The sequence below is a fragment of the Zingiber officinale genome, chromosome 9B (assembly GCF_018446385.1).
Source record: "Zingiber officinale cultivar Zhangliang chromosome 9B, Zo_v1.1, whole genome shotgun sequence".
Lineage (NCBI taxonomy): Eukaryota > Viridiplantae > Streptophyta > Magnoliopsida > Zingiberales > Zingiberaceae > Zingiber > Zingiber officinale.
Window position 1 is genome coordinate 90532527 of NC_056003.1, and position 20223 is coordinate 90552749.

The 20223-nt window shown below is 35.8% G+C and overlaps 1 pseudogene; it reads right to left on the minus strand.

Moving 5' to 3' along the window:
* Positions 1–15978: 15978 nt before the first annotated feature.
* LOC122023142 overlaps positions 15979–20223 on the minus strand; it is a 42760-nt pseudogene continuing 38515 nt past the window's right edge.

Genomic DNA, 20223 nt, shown 5'->3' on the forward strand with positions numbered 1-20223 from the left:
TATTTTTAAAATGGTTTTAAAAATAAATTTTAAAAGGATTTTTTTAAATTTTTAATTAAGTTATTAAATAACACTTAACTTTAATTGTTAATTAATGCTTTTCATTTTTGTTAAAGTTTAATTAAATTTTTTCAAAATTTTAATTAAGTTTATGTATTTTAATTAGTTTTAATTAAGTTTAATTAAATGTTAATTTAAGTTTGAGTTTAATTAAATTTAGATTTTAAATTTTAATTTAATTTAACTTGACCTTAATAATCTCACCTGGTCTAGTTGTTTAACTAAAGTATTCCTATAGTTTTATGAGATGAATTAGTTGATTTTTTATTTGAAGATAATATTTAGGTTTAATTGTCAGTAAATTAAATGCACATTTCAAAATTTGACTTCCAGGCTATGGTGCGGCACATGAGCCTTCTTGGATATTGGCGCAATGACCTGTTGTATTATTTAAATCAAGTCAAAATTAAGATAGAATATGTCCGTATTTAATGGATATGGTTTGAATCAAGTCAAAATCTAGATGCCTAATTTAAGGATCCATGGCATAATTTTAGGATTAGATTAGTTTCTCCTACTGCTATATAAAGGCATGTATAACCTATGCTTGTAATCATGTTTTAGATTTATTAGCAATATGAAATAAATTTATTTTCAATTTTTTGTTTCTTCCTCATCGAGTGTTTTCTTTTGTCTCTTCTTCATCTAAATGCTATCAAAGTGCTATTAGAGCTAAGTTACCTTCTAGCTCATTTTTTTAATAGTAAAATATGACAAACAATTTTAATGTTGTTTGGTCTGATCCCAAATTAGATGGGAAGCTCGATTATAATTATTGGCAGATAATGATGCCTATACATTTGAAAGCTCAAAATCTTTAGAGCTATATTGATCTAGGTCTTTCAGAAGGAGATGATGCAAACTCTCAACGTCGAGATCAACTTGCGCTGGGACAAATTTATCAAGGAGTAGATTATTCAATTTTTGGCATGATAGCAAATGCCAAGACGCCAAAGGAGTCGTGGGACATCTTAAAATTGTTATACAAAGGAGTTGATCGAGCACAAAAATCAAAGTTGCAATCGCTACGAAGGTTATATGATCGATGTGAGATGACCTCTACAGAAACAGTCGAGCAATATTTTTCAAGTCTTACTGATCTTGTCAATAAAATGGGATTATATGGAGATAAAATTGGAGATGATGTCGTAGTTGAGAAGATTCTTTGAACCATACCATTGAAGTATGATCATGTGGTGACCTCAATTCAAGAATGACATGATATTAAATAGCTGACAATTGCAGAATTAAAAGGTATGATAGAAAGTCATATTGACAGGATCGAAACAAAGATGGAAACACCAGCAAATGAAGAGGATTCAATAGAGGTCGTGGAAGAGGAAGAGGATATAAAGGAAGATGATGAGGTAATTACTCAAATCAAGGAAGAGGTGGAGATAATGTCAAGCAAGATAAGTTTCTGGCTCACTGCTATAATTGTGGAAAATATGGGCACAAAATTACAGATTGTAGATACGAGAAATTCAACAATTGTGGCAACTAGACAAATATTGCTAGAAATTATGGTGAGAACACTAATGAATATGAAATTTTACTCTTGGTCAGTAACAGTTTACCTACAGATGAAAATGTATGATTTTTGGATATTGGATGTAGTAAACATATGTATGGAAGAAAAGAGTTATTCTCGGAGTTAGATGAATAAATTCAGTCAGACGTTACTTTTGGAAATAAGACAAAAGTACCAATTTTGAGAAAAAGTAAAATTTATATTCAGTTAAAAGATGGCTCTCAAAGTTTTATATCTAATGTCTTTTATGTTCTTGAACTTCACCAAAACTTATTAAGTATGGGACAATTATCAAAAAAAGGGTCATAAAATATACATTACTCAGGGGTATTGCATCATAACAGATGGAAAAGGGAAACTGATAGCAAAAGTAAAGATGTCTCAAAACCGATTATTTCCTTTGAAAATTCAACATAAATTTCTTTCTTGCTTTAATTATGAGATTTTGGATGATAATTGGTTGTGGCATAAGCGTTTTGGGCACTTTCAGTTTTCTTGGTTAAATTATTTAGCGAGAAAGAAGCTTGTTTTTGAGTTACCTGATATTATGAAGCCTAATCATATTTGTGAGACTTGCTTAATTGGCAAGAAGCATAGAGAACCTTTTCCTGTAGGAAAGTCATGGAGAGCCTCAAAATAGTTAGAACTTGTTCATTCATATTTGTGCACAGTTGAAGTTCCATCACTTGGAGGTAATAAGTATTTTATTATTTTTATTGATGATTGAGTCGGAAAACTTGGGTTTATCTTCTACATCAAAAGTCAGAAGCATGTGATATTTTCAAGCAATTTAAGTTATTTGTTGAAAAGCAAAGTGGACATGAAATCAAAATCTTAAGAACTGATAGAGGTACAGAATATATTATTTGTGGTGATTTTTTAAAGAAGTATGGTATTCAACATCAAATGACAGCTAGATACACTCCACAACAAAATGGGGTGCTGAGAGAAAAAATAGAACTATTATGGACATGGTAAGATGTATGTTGAAATCAAAAAATCGGCCTAAGCATTTCTGGACAGAAGCTATATCTTGTGCTATTTTTGTCTTGAATTGGTGTCCAACAAGAAGTGTTTAAGATAAGACACCTGAGGAAGCTTGGAGTGGAAGAAAGTCAACTGTCAAACATCTCAAGATCTTTGGTTGTTTGGCATATGCACATGTACCAGATAAGTTGAGGAAGAAACTTGATGATAAAGGTGAGAAATGTATTTTTATTGGTTACAGTAATACATCAAAGGCTTATAAGCTATATAATCCTGAAACTAAGAAAGTTTTTATAAGTCGTGATGTAATTTTTGATGAACATGGTAGTTGGAATTGGTCTATTGAAAAAGAAAAGTTAATTGTTAATCCTGATATTCCCAATGGCTTTTTGGATGAGCAGCCTACTCAAGATAATATTCAAGTTTCTGTACAATCTGAAGCACCAACTGTTAGGATGTATACTAAAAACCTAGCTTTTGTATAAACATTTATAAGAATCACATTGGTCAAATATCAACATTTATGCTAAGTGTAGTTGTCCATTTAATTTATATTGTAGATAACATGGTGTGAGGTGAGACACAGAAGATCATGTTATCAGTTCCTTATAAATTATAAATAGTAGCTCATAACCAAGATGGAATGGGACAAATCATTGGAGTGGTTGTAGTGTAATTTGGTGTTAGTTTATCTTGATTATAAAATTACACTAGTACACTATGAGTGTATTGAGCAGAACTATTTGAGGTAGTTTCTTTTTATACTGACTACATAAAAGAACAAAACCTCTGTTATTATGGAAGTGTGTACTCTTAATCATGATATAATAACAAGCACATATACTTAATATTTATTTCTTTAATTTATCAAAGGGTGCGATTTAGTTCGTTAAATCAATAGGCCTGATAAGTTGGGAAATGATATTATTTATATTGTGTATTGTTGATTATAGAATGAAACTGTGTCCTAGTAATCTAGGTTGATGATGTCCCCTTGAGGAGCTCATAAAGATTGTCATATAAACCCTACAGGTGGACTTAGTCCGACATGACAATAAAGTTGAGTGGTACTATTCTTGGAGCTAGATATTAATTAAGTGAGTTGTTAGTAACCCATTTAATTAATGGACATTCGATATCTTAAACACAGGGAGATTAATGCACTCATGATAAGAAGGAGCCAATAATGTAATTTGGGATAGGTGCGGTAGTTCAATAATAACTCTTTAGTGGTATGAATTATTATTGATGAACTTGAGTTGGGTGTTCGGGGTGAACATAGGAAGCTCAAGCTCATCGGGAGACCAAAACCAATTTCTCCTCTCGGTCCCTGTTGTAGCCTCTATAATACCTTGTATCCACAAAGTCCACTTCTTACCCAAGTAATGGGTCAGACACATCCTTGCTTGGACCAAGGGGGCCGACCAAACATTATTTAGGAGCTCATGTAGTGGCCGGCCAAGCCATGCTTGATGACCAAGCATGGGGTCGACCATAGGTAAAGGGAAAAGGAAGTTTTGTTTAAAACAAAATTTTGTTAAAATCTTTCCTTATTTGTAGTTATCTACAATGGTTAAAAGAGAGATTTTATTTTGTTAAAATCTTTCCTTTTTTGTAGTTATCTACAATGGTTAAAAGAAAGATTTTAATTTCCTTTTATAGCCATCCTCATGGTTTTAAAAGAGAGTTTTAAAATTTTAAAATATTTCCTTTTATAGCTATCTACAAAATATTAAAGAGAGATTTTAATTTTGTTAAAATCTTTCCTTATTTGTAGTTATCTATAATGTTTAAAAGAGAGATTTTAATTTTTGATAAAACTTTCTCTTTTTGTAACCATGATTTAAAAAGGAGAAGTTTTAATTAATCTTTCCTTTTTTTAGTTATCTAGATGTTTTAAAAGAGAGATATTAATTTTAAAACTTTCCTTTATTGTCATGTACAATAGGAAATTTAGAAAAGAGGGATTTTAATTGTTGTTAAAATTTCCTTTTTTAAATGGGAGGCCACAAATAAGGAAGTTTTAATTATGTTTAAAATATTTCTTTTTTGCCATGACCAAGGATTATAAAAGAGAGGTAGAGGGTGCCTTGTGAGGGATAACCCTATTCTCTCATCTCTTTTCCTTAGTGTGGCCGGCTCCCTTTCTTCTTATCCTCACTTGTAGCCGGCCCTCTCATCCCCTCATCTATCAAGGGTCGGCGGCACAAGAGAGGTTCATCTTCATCTAGATCCGAGGACATACAAGGGACCTCTCTTCCTCACCTTTGACTGGAGGCAATTTCATCCTTACTTTGCTAAGGCCGGCGGAACAAAGAGAGGAAGAAAGCTTGTGTTCAGTTGCTTGGAGAAGAAGAAGAAGAGAAGGTAATTTCCTATTTTGGCATCCCTTGGTGTCTCGAGAGTCTTGGAGGAGAAGAAGTGGTTCGAGTGGATTCCATCTTGGTAGATTGTTGCCCACACAACGCCCAATAGGAGGAGAGGAATACAACAGAAGATCAAGAGGTCTTTAGCTACAAAGAAAGGTATAACTAGTTATTTGTTTCCACATCATAAATAGTTCATGTTCTTTGTATAGATCTTGAAAAACCAAACACAAGAGGCTATCGATTTTAAGTTATCGTTTTTGTTATCGATTTTATTTTTCGATTTCATGTTTCTATAATGTGCTTCTATTGAGGTTTCTATAGTTAAATCTAGTTTACTGTAAGTTAACTATCTAATTTCTTTGAGAGACTTTGTCTAGGAAGTGGTGGATGATCTCATACCCAAGAAAGCCTAGTGCCTTGCCATGTTTAACCTGGAAGCCGATCTTTGAAATAGATATTTGATAACTTCTGTAATATGGTTTAACTTAGGAAGATCACATCGGTTAAACTTGGAGTAAAAATGTTAAGTATCGTTTTCAATCCAAGTTTAACTTCTAAAGGACAATTTGGATTAATAATGTTAAGCATCATTTGCAATCCAAATTTAACTTCAGTAGAGCACATGGGTAGCTAGGATAGTTTTATGCTTGTACAAATTTTTGTACAGGGGAACTAGGACGGTATTCTGAGTAGCAACCAACAATTGGTATTAGAGCTAGGTTTTAACCTCTGTGTGTTTGGTTTTTAGTTTAATTATGCACATGTCAACATAATTTAGGCATGATAATAGTAGGATGTGCAAATAGATTAACTTTGTGGTTGCAGGCATCCTAGATCCAACTATTATGGTCATGTTGTGTTTATGTGTGATTGGACCCTCGGACATGTCGAGGGCATTTTATGTGTGTGCGTGATTGTAATATTAAATACACCAGGAGTTGTATTAGTTATTAGGATTTTATATTTTGTTCGATCTAGATTATATGTACATTCTTTCGTGGAATATAGGATCGATAAATGTAAAATTTTATTTTCATCGCGGATCGTATCCTTGCGAGGTGTGGGACTATTTGAGGACCAGAGGCGCATCAGAAAAAGAAGCAAGATAGATGCGACAACTAGACCTGATGGCAGTGGCTAAAGATGGCAGCAGCTAGGGTTGATGGCACACGGAGGACAACTATGGATAAAGGTCATAATAGTTGGAAAATTATTTTTCTTATTTATTGCCTTTTATGTTGTGTGCTTGTGTTTGTGTGCTTGTGTGCATGTTAAAATTCCTTGTTCTAAATAACTAAGTGGGAGAGGAATTTAATTAAATTCCACGGTCTTCATTACTAGTTTATAAGTGATGCATTCAAACTTGCGCGTTGGCTCTGAGTGCCTTCCTCCATATCGGATGAGTTTGTTTGCAGATCACTAGATCAAACTTCCTTAATGGATGATTATAGGAAATTATTTAGGATGTGTGTGATCTTCTCCAACTGAAGGGGCACAATTCTATTTAGTGGACTTAGTATCAAGTAATGGTATATACTTAGGCACATTTAATAGTATCCTCTCCATCGGAGTCACTGCTATTATTTGTGTGACCGAAGAAAAATCAACTATTAATTTGTCATAAAACTAGGTAAAACCCCCTCTTACAAATGTTTGAATTTGTATGCCACACTATCGTGGCTTACAAAATTCATGGTATTTGAGGTAATTTTATTTGTCATAAAGTTAGATTGACAAAATAAAATTAATGGGTAAAACCTCCTCTTACAAATGATTGAATTGGTATACGTCCACATTATCGTGGCATACAAAATTCATGGCGTTTGAGATAATTTTAGGTTGACAAGATAATTAATGGGTAAGACCCTCCTCTTATAAATGTTTGAATTTGTATACATCCACACTATCGTGGCATACAAAATTCACGGTTTTTGAGGTGTTGGTGAATTTAAATGATATTATTTTGAGGAATCAATATTATTTTAAATTCTAAAGTTTTTGACCGAATATTTGATCGAAGACAGACCAACTATGAATTTTATTTGTCATAAAGTTAGGTTGACAAGATAATAAAATTGATGGATAAAATCTCCTCTTACAAATGTTTGAATTTGTATATGGCCACACTAACGTGGCATACAAAATTCACGGAGATTTTAAGGTGTTGGTCTTGACCAAATATTTTGTGATTCTTAGGATTTCAAATAGTTTTCAATTCCCTAGCTGTTATACTAGAGAATAGACTTACTAGTCCTAATTATAATGATTGAAAACAAAATTTGGACACTAAAGTGGACTATCCTCTAAAAAATGAGAACAATAAAGGTGTATCTTATTAATTAGTTGTTGAAACATATTTAGTGGTGTTATCTACGGGTACCTGGTGTGTAGATACAGGAACCACTGATCATGTCTGCAATTCATTGCAGGGGTTCCAGGAAACCCGACAACTACATGAAAATCACTGTTTACATGGGCAATGCTACAAAAGTAGCAGCTATTGCAGTGAGAGATGTTTATAGGAATAAAATATTGGTTTTGAGAAATTATCTTTACGTACCAAGTTTTAGAAAGAACTTGAATTTAGTTTCTAAACTATACAAGGATGGATATTCTGTCTATTTTGATAACAAAGGTGTTATCAAGAAAAATAGGAAAGTTATCTGTTCTGGTACGTTGGTTGACAATTTGTATACTCTAAATCCAATAACTCACACAATGCAACAAATGGAAATTAATAACACATCTTCTAATTCTAATAAGAGAAAGCAACCTTCAGAAATGAACTAAACATATATTTGGCATCTAAGGCTAGGTCATATTAACTTGAGTAGGATTCAAAGGTTAAAAGTCGATGGACTTTTGGGTTCATTGGTGGTGGAAAACTTTCCAACCTGCGAGTCTTTCTTGAAAGGAAAAATGACCAAGAGACCTTTTAAGGCCAAGGGGTATAGAGTCAAAGATGTGTTGGAATTGGTTCATTCTGATTTGTACCTATGACTATCCAGGCAAGAGGTGATTTCGAATATTTTGTCTCTTTTATAGACGACTATTTAAGATACAAGTACTTTTACTTGATGCGTCGCAAGTCTAAGTACTTTGTTCAAAGAGTACAAGACTGATGTGGAGAAACGTCATGGTAAAAGTATCAAGACACTACGGTCTGATCGTAGTAGAAAGTACCTCTTAAGATAGTTTAGGAGTTACTTATCAGAGGTCAGGATTCAATCCCAACTGTCTGCACCTGGTACACCCCAACAGAATGGTGTGGCAGAATGAAGGTATAAGACTCTTATGGAAATGGTTAAATCAATGATGAGTTATTCAGAATTACCAAATTCGTTTTGAGGATATACTCTGGAAACGACAGTGAACATAGTACCTTCTAAATCAGTGCCCTCTACTCTCATAGAATTGTGGAATGGGCGTAAGCCTAGTCTGAAGCATATTCGGATTTGGAATAGTCCAACACATGTGCTGAAGGGAGACACTGATAAGTTGGAATTACGAACAGGAGTTCACTTGTTTGTGGGTTATCCTAGAGAAACGAAAGGAGGTTTATAGTCCTAAAAATCAAAAGGTCATTGTTAGCACCAATGCTCGATTTTTAGAAGAGGGCTATGTAATGAACCACAAGCCCATGAGTAAAATTTTTCTTAAGGAAATTAGAGAAGACACGTCTAAACTAGTACCAACTGTACAAGATGAGATACCACAAGAAACTGCAACACGTGTCACAAATAATGCACAATTACAAGCAGTGACACGTCGTAGTGGGAGGGTTGTTCGACAACCTGATAGATTCATGTTTATGGGAGAGTCTTCGGACTTGATCCCTGGTGAACATGAACTTGATCCCCGGACATATGATGAAGCACTCCAAGATAAAGATGCAGCATCTTGGCAAAGTGCAATGAACTCTGAAATAGAATCTACGTATTCTAATTAGGTCTGGGAGCTAGTAGAACCATCAAATGGTGTAAAAGTCATTAGATGTAAATGGATCTACAAAAGAAAAAGAGGGACAGATGGGAAGGTGAAAACTTTCAAAGCAAGGCTTGTTGCAAAAGAGTATACTCAGAAAGAGGAAATCGATTATGAGGAAACATTTTCACCGGTAGCCATGCTTAAGTCTATCCAGATTCTTTTATCTATTGCTACTCATATGGATTATGAGATTTGGCAAATGAATGTCAAGACAGCTTTCCTTAATGGAAGTCTTGAAGAAAACATCCATATGAAGCAACCAGAGGGATTCATTGCGAAGGGCAAAGAGCATCTTGTATGTAAGCTCAATTGGTCTATTTATGGACTAAAGCAAGCTTTGAGATCTTGGAACATCCGGTTTAATGAAGTTATCCAGTCTTATGGATTCATTCAGTGTCCGGATGAGTCTTGTGTATACAAGAAGTGTGACGGAAACATGGTGGTATTTCTTGTACTATACGTAGATGACATTTTGTTAGTTGGCAACAATATCAAAGTGTTATCAGAAGTAAGGATATGGTTGTCCAAGCAATTCGATATGAAGGACTTGGGAGAATGCAGACATATTCTTGGATCAAAGTAATAAAAGATCGCAAGAAAAGAATGTTGTGTTTATCCCAAACTTCATATATCGATACTATCCTAGCTCGTTTTAGCATGCAAGACTCCAAGAAAGGTTTTCTACCTTTTCGGCATGGAATATCTTTATCTAAAGAGATGTCTCCTAAGACATCAAAAGAGATAGAGGAAATGAAGGCAGTTCCTTATGCTTCAGCTGTAGGAAGTATAATGTATGCAATGTTATGTATGAGACCGGATATCTATTTTTCCGTGAGCATGGTTAGCAGATATCAAAGTAATCCAGGACAAGGACATTGGACTGTCATAAAACATATATTAAAGTACCTGAGAAGGACTAGAGATTATATGTTGGTTTACCAGGTAGATGATTTGATCCTTGTAGGTTACGCGAATTTTGACTTCCAATCAGATAGGGACTATAGTAAGTCTATCTCGGGGTTTGTGTTTACTTTAGGAAGTGAAACCATAAAAATGGAGGAATGTTAAGCAGAAATGAGTTTCAGACTCCACTATGGAAGCTAAGTATGTGGCAACCTCTGAGGCAGCCATAGAAACTGTATGGCTCAAAAACTTCATGATGGACTTAGATGTGATTTCTGGTTTGCCCAAATTATTATAGTGTATTGTGATAATAAGCGGTGCAGTAGCAAACTTGAAGAAACCACGAGCCCATAAGGCAAGTAAACACATAGAGCGCAAGTACCACCCAATACGAAACATCGTATAACGAGGAGAAGTTGTTGTCACCTAGATTGCATCAGCATATAACCTGGATCTTTTCACTAAGGCCCTTAAGGCAAGAGTTTTTGATGGGCATGTTGAAGGGATGAGAATCAGATGTATGACAACATATATGGTAGCATAGTCTTTTAGTATAAGTGGGAGATTGTTAGGATGTATACTAAAAGCATAGCTTTTGTATAAACATTTATAAGAATCACATTGGTCAAATACTTTCTTGAAAATGATTTTTTGATATGTCCTTATAAACATGCTTTGTATGTTAAACATACTAAATATGGTGATACACTCAATAGTCTGTCTTTATGTTGATGACTTGATCTTCACCAAAAATAACTTAAAGTTAATCACAAAATTCAGGGAGGCTTTGGTTAGTAAATTTGAAATGGCAGATATAGGCTTAATGAGTTATTTCCTAGGACTTGAAATTATTCAGATGGATGATGGGATCTTTGTCTCACAAAAGATATACACTTATGATATTTTGAAAAGGTTTAGAATGGAGTGCTCAAAACCGATTCCTACTCTCGTGATTGAAAAGATAAAGTTGTCCAAAGATGAAATTGGTAAAAGTATGAATATTACAACTTATTAAAGCTTGATTGGGAGTTTAAGATATTTGGTTGCTATGAGGTCAGATATTTCTTTTGGAGTTGGGGTACTTAGAAGGTTTATGGAGAAACCAAAAGAGTCACATTAGGCTGCAGCAAAGCGAATTCTCAGATATGTCAATGGTATAATTAATGATGTAATCTTGTATTTTAATAATAAAACTATGAAACTTGTTGGATTTATAGATAGTGATTGGGTCAGAGATGTTGAGACTGTTGGAGCAATCCCAATGGTCTGTGCGACCATGTGTTTTGGTGTTTCGACAAAGGGTTTAAGTTAGGTTCACCCTTGTATTTGATATGTGTATGTGAGTGTGCAAGTTTGCAGAATACACATATGACTCAACTTGATGGCTTCGGGTCCGGTGAAGGATGAAGCATCTGAGGGACTGTGGACAAAGTAGCAAGGACAAGGGCCAAGGGAAGCAACTTCGAGGCATACGTGAAGGATGACATTGGGGGCGAGCTAAGGGCTTGAATGCATCTGAGGGACGAGAGCCAAACGAAGTAGGCTTAAAGGCAAGAGGTCAAGGCTGCAACGAAGAGTCAAGTGAGTCATAAGGGTGAGGGTCCAAGTGCTGAGAAACTGTATTCGGGGTACCAGTTGACTGATGGAAATGACAGTCGAATGGTACAATCGACTGGGTAGTCGACTGGGCAGTCGACTGGGTAGTCGACTGGGTAGTCGACTGGGCAGTCGACTGGGTAGTCGACTGGGCAGTCGACTAGGTAGTCGACTGGGCAGTCGACTGGGTAGTCGACTGGGTAGTCGACTGGGTAGTCAACTGGGCAGTCGACTGGACAGTCGACTGGGCAGTCGACTGGGTAGTCGACTGGGTAGTCGACTGGGCAGTCGACTGGGTAGTCAACTGGGTAGTCGACTGGACAGTCCACTGGGCAGTCAACTGGACAGTCAATTGAACAGTCGACTGGGAGCGAACAGAATGCTTCTATTCACTCGGCCAGTGTGGAGCAGTCGACCGGTACTTTCACCAGTCGACTGGTATTGAGCCGTTGGATTGTAACAGTCGAATATCCACAGAGGGCAGTCAACTGATGGTTTTGGCAGTCGACTATTAGGAGGGGTTTTCCAAACTGTGGCCTATATAACCAAGGCTTTGGAGCTTGGTTAAGACTGACAAAATTAGAAGTGGTCAACCCTAATTAGTAGTCACCAAAGTTCTCAAGTGCTTGTGTAATCCAAGAGGTCTTGGTAAGTGTAGTGGTGAGGTTTTTCTACCCACAAGGAGCGACTTGAGATAGCCGGAGTTTCTAGGGATTAATCCACCAACGGATTGAGAGATCGTTCACCTTACGGACAACCGTGGAGTAGAAGCAAGTTATCTCTGAACCACGTAAACGAGCTTGTTAGCGGTTTGCATTTCTTTCTTAGTCTTTAGCTTGTTTGTTTTGTATTATTCCGCTATGCAAACTAACAAGTGTAGGAAGCGATTGATTTGGGGGCATCGACTATTCAACCCCCTTCTAGCCGGCCATACAAGACCTCCAATAGAGACTAGAAAAAGTACATCATGATATGCTTTTCATCTAAGTTTAGCTATATTTTCTTGGTCTTCAAAAAACAGCAAGTGGTAGCACTTCAACAACAAAAACAGAATACATAGCAGCAACAAATTGTACTACGCAAGCAATTTGGCTAAGAAAAATTTTAGATTTTCTTCAACACAAACAATATGGCCCTACAATAGTTTTCTATGATAACAAGTCAACAATTGCATTATCTAAGAATCCAGTCTTTTATGGTCGTAGCAAGCATATAGATATCAAGTATCATAAAATCAGAGAATGGGTTGAAGAAAAACAAATCAACATTGAGTATTGCTCTAGTGAATGTCAAGTTGCAGACATCTTTACAAAATCAATGAAGACAGAGACTTTTCTCAAGTTGAAGAAGACAATTGGGATGGCTAACATTTGTGACTTGGTTTAAGGGAGATTATGTTGTATTATTTAAATCAAGTCAAAATTAAGATAGAATATGTCCGTATTTAATGGATATGCTTTGAATCAAGTCAAAATCTAGATGCATAATTTAAGGATCTATGACATGATTTTAGGATTAGATTAGTTTCTCCTACTACTATATAAAGGCATGTATAGCCTATGCTTTAATCGTGTTTGAGATTTATTAGCAATATGAAATAAATTGATTTTCAATTTTTTGTCTCTTCCTCATCTAAGTTGTTGCTATCGTGTGTTATCCGTTGTCTCTTCTTCATCTAAACGCTTTCACGGCCACTTCTAGATAAAACATTTTAAAGAAATTGAACATTTAATTTTCCTATTGATAAACATTGGTCTAACTAGTTTAGGATTTGACGAGGTAGTTTCAGTTAGTTTCACTTAACTAAGTAGATTAAGAAGGGTACGTCTTACCCTACTTAACTTCCTATACTAAGCTTCCCTAAACTACTACCATCTCATCCTACCCTGGTACTAAGTCGAACAAAAGTCAAGTTATCTTGTTAATCTAGTTCTAATTATCCAACTGGGTATACTATTATTTTGGAGGTGCCAGTTAATTTGATGGCTCCTCCTAAATTATTGAACTTGGGTTTTAGTAAGTTTAATTAAACTTAATTAAATTTTGATTGAGGTTTAATTCATGTTTTAATTAATTTAAGTTTAAGTTCAATTTAAATTTTTAATTTTAAATTAATTAAATTAGTTAAATTATCTTATTTATTTTTTAATTTAAAATTTAAAATTATCTCTTTGTAAAATATTTTTTAATATTTAATTTTTTATTAATTTTAAATTTTGAATCTGTTAAATTATTTAAATCATCTTTATTCAAAAGTTCATCTTTAATATTTAAATTTTTATTAATTTTTAATTTTAAATTGATTAAATTATTTAAATTATTTTTAAAAAAGTTTCTTTTTAATATTTAATTTTTTTTATTAATTTTAAATTTCGAATTCAGTTGATAAAATTATTAATTATTTCTCAACATTTATTTAATTTTAAATTTTCTAAATTAATTAATTTATTTGAATTGATTACTGTATTTATCAATGTCTTCATTGATTTAATTAAAATTTAAATTATTTTTTAGTTTTAAATTTTTAATTAGGGTATTTTGATAAATTATATTAACCTTGAACATAATCCTTAATTTAGTATGCTTGTCTTCTTGTGAAGTTTTATCAACTAGGTTAAAGTCACCATAGTACCTTAAAATTTCTAATGTATGACTAAACTTATACATAAAGAAGTCTCCTTCCTCCATTTTCTATGTTGTATATGTGAATGGAGAAGAGGTGGAAGAGGGAAAGAGTTTCATTGTGAATGAGACTTTAGTCCTGCATTGGGAGTTTCAAGGTATATTGGTTGGTTTATATTAATTCACATGCATTGATGATGTGAACAAATGCATAGGGGGAGACTCTGTCTCATGCGTGGATGCGCAAGGGGTACAAATCCAGAGCCCGGATTGCACTGAACCAAGTTGATTCGTATGCGAGCACGACCTATACACCAAATGTCGGATCGGTCAGGGTAAAATTTACCCAAGTGGAATAACCAACATTTTGACACATAAACCTTTTTGCTGCTTATTTAAAGGTGTAACGGATGTATTAATTATAGATTAATGCAGCTGAGCAAAATGTTGGTATTTTACAACTCGGCGAATAATGATCATTAAACGATCATGAACGTTACCCATTGGTCTGAGATCCTATATAAGGAGATTGCGACTATAGGTAAAAGGTTACACACATAGAAAAAGGAAGCTCAACACCTACGTTCCCCTCCTCCATTGTAGTACATCTCTTACTCGGTGGAGTACTCGTGATAGCAGTCGGGTACCTCTCAGTTCACCGTAACCACTAGTGCTTGGTGAGAATCATGGCTAGTCGTTGTATCATTGGAAATAGACAACCCGAGAAAAACCTCAAAGTACAATTGGAGGTGGGGTGAATCTATTTTTAGGAAACTGTGACCCTTGCAGGCCTCGATCCATTTGTCTGCTCGGCTGTTCTGCTCCTTCAGTCACACGCTCGCTCGGCCGCTCGATGCTCTCCTCGGTTGGGTTCTCTACCAACTCTACAGTTCTACCCGTTCGGTCTCACGCTCACTCGACCGCTCGGTGCTCTCCCCGGTCGGGTGCTCTACCCACTCGACTGTTCTGCCCGTTTGGTTGTACACTCACTCGATACTCTGCTCGGTCGCTCGCTCAGACTGATCTGCTGGTCGACTACTATACCCGGTCGGCTACTCAGTCTGCCCTGCTGCTCGACCGCTATACCCGGTCGGCTACTATACCCGGTCGGCTACTATACCTGGTCGGTAACTCAGTCTGCTCTATTGCTCGATTGCTATACCCGGTCAGCTACTCTGCTCAATCGGTAACTCAGACTGATCTGTTGCTCGACCACTATACTCGGTTGGCTACTCTGCTCGACCGACCACTTGCCTGCTCTGTTCGCTCGGCGACTCAGGTACACTACCCATTCGGGTTCTCTACCCAACCGGACGCTCGACCTCTCAGCCCACTCTGCCGCTCAGCTACTGTACAGTCTGGACTTAGCACTTGACAGAAATCAACACTTGAATTTAATTTGATGTATTTAAATTTGACTAATTTTTCAATATCTTCGGTAATAGATTGTTTTGTCCACCGTTCTATTCACATTTATAAGAGATACATCGGTAACAACCTTCACATTCATTCGATATAGTGTGGGAAGTAGGAACATTTAATGGAGAAGAAGAAACAACCATAAGTTGAAAGATATGAAGCTGATATGTGCTCTTCTAGTGAAGAACTTGTGTGGTAACCTTCTCGATCGCCAAATTCCAATTGTATTCAGTTTTTTTTATATTGACGATGCACAAAAGCTAAGCTCTTAGATATAATCAACTACTCGAAATTAAAGGAAGCAATATGATATGATACACAGCAAAAGTAGCATGGATCTTTCATTCCATGAATACAAGTTAGAAAGCATCATTCGACTAAGAAACTAGACCACGAATTGGAAGAAATCAAGGAAACTTCTATGCATTCGATGTCGAAGTCGTCTAGCCTAAAACTACAAGTTCCATTGAGAAGGGTAGAATCCTTGAGGGATGAATAACCATGCTAAGGATTCAGAGAACCTTTGCCATCCAATGCAAAGGTTAGGCGAAGCCCTGCCATCACCAATCCTTTTATCGTTACCTACTTGTTGGTGCCATGTTTAGCCCAGAATGATCTCAAGTCGATCAAGTTAAAATGTTGGATATAATTATCCCTATTAGGTGAGTTTATTTATAAGTTGTACACGTGAATACAATCTGAATCCTTTAAAGTGATCTAACTTATGTCTGGTGGGTTTCGGGTAATTGGATGTGGATCTCATATGTATAGAACCTATAGTCCCGCATCTATTATCATCTATTTGCTGATAATAGATGTTCAGTATATATGGACTTATAGTCCTACATCTATTATTATCAATGAGTTGATAATAGATGTTTACTATATATAGGGTTGGTCCCCAAGGGCTTAGAGAATACTCTTGACATAGTTTCTTGTTCCCCATTGACAAGAAGCTTTACGGTGTCGTCATCCCCTAAGTCTCTTGAAAGATCTTCCTTTCTGCTGCATCTTCTTCCACATATATCAAACCGACAAGGATATGACTTTTCAATCAGGTTCTTATGTTTATGTATTTATTTTCTTATGTCATGTTCTTGATGAAACTCGATCTTCTTGTTCTTATATTTCCTATATGTGAATTCTTTATATTTTTAGAATCCATGCGGCTTAGGATTTACAAGAACTATCAATTGATATCAGAGCAACGACTCTATTTTATTGTTTTCATTAGCAATAAAGTTTAGGTTTTTTTTTTGCCGATTTATTATTTATATGCTAGATCAAGTTTTTCCTAGTTAATACAAATTTTTTGTCGTTGAAATCTTTTGTATAGAAAATCTAAAAAAGAGTTGATCTTCCATTAATGATAATTTAATCGATTGATTTAGTTAACTAATTGATTACTAAACTTAAAAATATCAATAGAAATTGATTAATAATGGTTTCTTAATTTATTTCTTCCCTTAAACTCGTGATTATTTTAATTATTAATCTATTAGAATTGTTTTTTTAATCGATTAAGTTTTTTTTTCCGAAACAGTGACAAAAAAAAGGAAAGAACAAAAACAATTAGTGTTTCAACGAAACAGTAAAAGAAAGGATTTTTTTTTTCTTTTTCACTGTTTCATGTTTCGTTATAAAAAAAAAGTGAACCAACATAATAAAGAAAAAAAATAAAATACATTAAATAATTATTTAAAGCAATGATTAAAGCATTAAATAATATTATTTAATACTATTTAATTATAGACCTTAAAATAAGCTTTAGCTACTTAGGAAGAATTCTATATATAATCATGTAATCACATATAGTAGACTTCAGATCGATTGGGATAATCGATTGGATCATACCAATCAATTATCATAAGGTATCAATCGATTAATAAGCCTAATTTTTTTATGTTGTTAAAGCTGATTAAGTAATTTCTGTTCGAATAAAGTTTCTAGAAGTTTCTTGAGTCTATCCACACAACGTGCTACTAAGTTGAACTAATATGTCGGTCCAAAGGAAGACACCTTAGGTATGTTTAGTGTATTTTGTGTTCGTAGATGTATATCTATGCTAAAAGTAATTGGCCCAAAGGAAGATTACTTTTATGCCAGATATATGCATAAGGTAACTTACGACTATAGAATAAAATATTATTTTGTTCAGATCATGCGTAAAATATGTTGACCCAAAAGAAGATATATTATATGGTCGATTAAGGTTGTTGTGAGCTATGGACCAAAATATAACTCATATAAAGTATCATATTATGCGCACAATGGGTCGACCCAAAGGAAGACACATTGTGTGTCCAATTAAAGTTTGAGTTATATTAGAGCTCAAAGGAAGACATATTATGTTGTACTTGGTATCTCACAAAGATCTCATTTATTTGTATTTAAAATTTTATTTCATTTGCATAATTTTATATTACTTATATGTTCTTGACTTTAATTAAATCATGAGCTCAAATAAATTTCTCTCTTTAATTTCAGTGCAATCTGTAACTGCCAGCATTAATAATATCCCAACACTAACTAGTTCGAATTTTGTTGAATGGAATACGTGACTGTAGTCTTAGGCTGCATGGACTTAGACTATGCATTAAGGAATGATCGCCCCACACCTCTGACTAGTGCTAGCAGTATAGAGTATAGGGATGAATTTCAGCTGTGGGAGAAATCAAATCGCATGTGTTTGAGTATCATGAAGCTTTCCATACCGGCACCAATAAAGGGCTCAATAACAGAGGGAGGAGATGCTAGGAGTTTCCTGGACCAATTGGCAGACTAATTCACCTCAAATGAAAAGGTCGAGACTACCACACTTCTTACAAAGTTGGTAACCATGTGGTATAATGATAAAGGAAACAAAAGGGAGTACATTATAGAGATGTCTAATGTAGCGATAAGTCTGAAAACACTAAAACTTGATATGTTTGAGGGTATATTAGTGCATTTTATCTTGATGTCTCTGCCTACATAGTTCACTCCTTTTAAGATATCATATAATACTCAAAAGGAAAAGTGGACATTGAATGAGCTTATTGTCCAATGCGTGCAAGAGGAGGGAAGACTAAAGATTGAGACATCTAAGAGTGCTCACTTAGCATCGAATTCCCAAAGTGCGAGCAAGAAGCGAAAGAGGATCAATAACAAAGGAAAAGGAAAATAAACTGTAGATTCTAAAGGCAATGGTTATTAGGAGCACAAGAAGCAGGATAAAGAATCCACTTATTTCTTTTGCAAGAAGAAAGGTCATATGAAGAAAGACCGCCTCAAGTACGCCAACTGACGTGTAAAGAAAGGTAAACTTCTCAACTTTGTTAGTTCGGAAGTCAATCTAGCTATTGTACCCACTAACACTTAGTGAATAGATATCGGTGCTACTACTCACATAAGTGTCACTATGCAGGGTTGTCTTAGGAGCCGACTTCCGCTTGATGGTGAAAGATACATCTATACAGGAAATGAAAAGATGGCTAAAGTCGAGTCGATTTGTGTTTTTAGACTTTGTTTAGGAACCAATATTTTTCTGGATTTAAAAAATACATTTATTGTACCGTCTTTTCAATGGAATTTAATTTCAATTTCTTGTTTGGACAAATCAGGTTATTCTTGTTCATTTGAAAATGAAATTTTTAGTATTTTCTTTAATTTAGTGTGTTGGTGCGGAAAGCATCCGACGATCGAACCTAAGTTTTGATAATGGAAAAGAGATTCAAAGTTAAGATTCCTTGTTATATAATGTGCTTAAATGAGATTGTAGGGAAGTCCTAACTGCGGTTAGGCAGGTGAAAAACCCTAGGGGGTGGTAACCCTAGGTCCTAGGGGGTGGTAACCCTAGGTGGTAGGAAAATCCTAAGGGGCGATAACCTTAGGTCCTAGGGGGCGGTAACCCTAGGTGGAGGAAAATCCTAAGGGGCGATAACCTTAGGTCCTAGGGGGCGGTAACCCTAGGTGGAAGAAAATCCTAAGGGGTGGGGGGGGTAACCTTAGGTCCTAGGGGGTGGTAACCCTAGGTGGAGAAAAATCCTAGGGGGCGGTAACCCTAGGTCTTAGGGGGTGGTAACCCTAGGCAGAAAGTCCAGTCGGTCTGGAGGACCGGACTGACACTAGGTAATCTCTCCTGAGGGGAGTAGGTGAGGACGCGTTCCCCGTAGAGGGAACAGTAGTCGTCGGGTTGACCTAGGGTTTCCGGTTGGAAATCCGAAGTCAGACCGGGACAGTCCGTTGACTGTCAATATTTCATTTAGTATACCTATTCAGTGCTAACTTTGTGTTGCAGGGTATTTTTGGGACTAACGTATCTTGCAGGTACAAGGAGCAACCTTAAGCCTCGGATGAACGGTGTCTGAGGAGCCTCCATGGAGCTTGGAGGCGCCTCGGGTCCAAAGGAGTGAAGTCTGCGCACAACACTGCTTGGAGGTGCCTCAAAGGAGCTTGAGGCGCCTCGGACTGCATGGAGGCGCCTCAGACTGGCCATGGAGGCGCCTCAAGCAGGATAAGAGCAGAAATGTTTAGCGCACATCCACGCGGCTGACTCGGCGGCTTTGAGGCGCCTCCAGTAGGCTTTATAAGGGGACTCGAGAAGCAGATTCGATCTTCCAAGTGACCTTCAAGCACCGAGCTGCTAACGGGACGTTCCGGACAAGCTACGACAAGCTCCCGACAACCCGACACTCCGATCTCCTTAATTTTTGTTATCGGTATTACTTAAAATTCTGTTGTACCTAATTCATATCTGTACTTTGCGAT